This window comes from Triticum aestivum, chromosome 5B, assembly GCF_018294505.1.
Source record: "Triticum aestivum cultivar Chinese Spring chromosome 5B, IWGSC CS RefSeq v2.1, whole genome shotgun sequence".
Classification (NCBI taxonomy): Eukaryota; Viridiplantae; Streptophyta; class Magnoliopsida; order Poales; family Poaceae; genus Triticum; species Triticum aestivum.
In genome coordinates this window covers 514,902,739-514,905,246 of record NC_057807.1, presented here as the reverse complement: position 1 = coordinate 514,905,246, position 2,508 = coordinate 514,902,739, and positions in this window count along the sequence as shown.

The following is a 2,508-nucleotide window of genomic DNA, read 5'->3' as shown; positions in this document are numbered from 1 at the left end:
AGTAACACCCCGTTTTAACTCACATTGAACCCTGTGTAACGGAGCTCTGAGAGGGTCCTGGCGCACTCTATATAAGCCACCCTTCTCCTTCGGCACAAGGGTTCACACCCCTTGTAACATTCATGCATAATCCAGTTGACATAGCCTCAGGGCACCGAGACATAGGGCTTTTACTTCCTCCGAGAAGGGCCTGAACTCGTAAAACTTGTGTGTACAACCTCAACATAGCTAGGACCTTGCCTCCTCCTACGTACCCCCTATTCTTACTGTCAGACTTATTCCCACGACACCTGTTGCCTCCCGTGCCCTACTCATCCTCGAAGGAGTCCATGCCTTGTCCGTTGCCAGTGGACGTCAGGTCCACAATGGAAATTGTGGCGCCCGCACCGTCGTTGTCCCACCGGGCCGCCAGTTGATAGTTTGGCAGCGGTGTGTAGGAGGCACAACTAGCATTGTTCTCGTCCGCGATCGCCTGCAGATGCGCCTCCATGGTCGTCGCTTCCTGGTAAGCGGCGGCTTGAGCACGGACGACTTCATAGATCGCAGGCTGCTCCGCGATGAAATTGGGGTTTGCCGCGGCCATGGCCACAACGGCCTCCTCGCTCGCGCACTCGCTGTCAATTTGGCCCTCCGCCAGCCGGTGCTGCTCTAGATGGAACATGTTTTACCGTTGTTCCTCCTGCGCCTGCAGGAATGCCGACAAGCATCGACATAGAGTGCTCCTCCGCCATGGCGATGTTGTAGTGCGCCTGCTCCATGGTGAAGCCGACATGCACAGGCGTGGGCTCCGATGTGGTGTCATCGGAGCCTGTCTCCATCATGGGGTCGTCCTCTAGTGAGCTGGCCGTCATGTCACCCTCAATCCGTCGGGCACGGCGGCTCTGCCAGGCGACTGCAAGGGCGCCTACCTCGTGCTACGTCTCTGTGGAAATGCTCTCCCGCATAGTGTTGCCGCCTATAGTCATGGCGGATGCGGTGCAAGGGAGGAGGATGTGGAGCGGCTTGTATTGGGGCGTGGAGTTAACCTGGTGTAGCCGCCTTTAAATAGCGGATTCTTGTGAGGCCAGGCGTCCGGATGTATCAATGCACGGTGCCAGAGTGGGTTTCTCGGCCGGCAAGCCTGCTTAATGGCAGCATATGGACGGATGGAGCATTGAACGGGCGTGGTAGATATTCGCCCCGTCCCGTCTAGTAACACGTCTCCGTCATTGAACAGGCGTGGACATCCGGGACGCGTGGCGGGCGGCGCCCTCGGCCAGCGTGCCGCTTCAATAGTGGAGTCAGTGAGAGGTCGCATCGGCTATCGACCGGTTTCAATGTGGAGCGGCCGTCTATAGCGGTATGAATGCAGGCAGCTGGCGCTGGGCGGGAACGCGCGGGCGAGGAAGGATAATTTAGGGTGGGCAGGGTGGACAGAAGCGGGAGTGTGTGTGTCGCCAGTGAACGTGAGGTCCACAATGGAAATTGTGGCGCCCGCACCGTCGTTGTCCCACCGGGCCGCCAGCTGATAGTTTGGCAGCGGCGTGTAGGAGGCACAACTAGCATTGTTCTCGTCCGCGATCACCTGCAGATGCGCCTCCATGGCCGTCGCTTCCTGGTAAGCGGCGGCTTGAGCACGGACGACTTCATAGATCGCAGGCTGCTCCGCGATGAAATTGTGGTTTGCCGCGGCCATGGCCACCACGGCCTCCTCGCTCGCGCGCTCACTGTCAATTTGGCCCTCCGCCAGCCGGTGCTGATCTAGATGGAACATGTTTTACCGTTGTTCCTCCTGCGCCTGCAGGAATGCCGACAAGCATCGACATAGAGTGCTCCTCCGACATGGCGATGTTGTAGTGCGCATGCTCCATGGTGAATCCGACGTGCAGAGGCGCGGGCTCCGATGTGGTGTCATCGGAGCCTGTCTCCATCATGGGGTCGTCCTCTGGTGAGCTGGTCGTCATGTCACCCTCAATCCGTCGGGCACGGCGGCTCTGCCAGGCGACTGCAAGGGCGGCTACCTCGTGCTACATCTATGTGGAAATGCTCTCCCGCATAGTGTTGCCGCCTATAGTCATGGCTGATGCGGTGCAAGGGAGGAGAATGTGTAGCGGCTTGTATTGGGGCGTGGAGTTAACCGGGTGTAGCCGCCTTTAAATAGCGGATTCTTGTGAGGCCAGGCGTTTGGATGTATCAATGCACGGCGCCAGAGTGGGTTTCTCGGCCGGCAAGCCTGCTTAATGGCAGCATATGGACGGATGGAGCATTGAACGGGCGTGGTAGATATTCGCCCCGTCCCGTTTAGTAACGCGTCTCCGTCATTGAACATGCGCGGACATCCGGGACGCGTCGCGGGCGGCGCCCTTGGCCGGCGTGCCGCTTCAATAGTGAAGTCAGTGAGAGGTCGCATCGGCTATCGACCGGTTTCAATGTGGAGCGGCCGTCTATAGCGGTATGAATGCAGGCAGCTGGCGCTGGGCGGGAACGTGCGGGCGAGGAAGGATGATTTTGGGTGGGCAGGGTGGACAG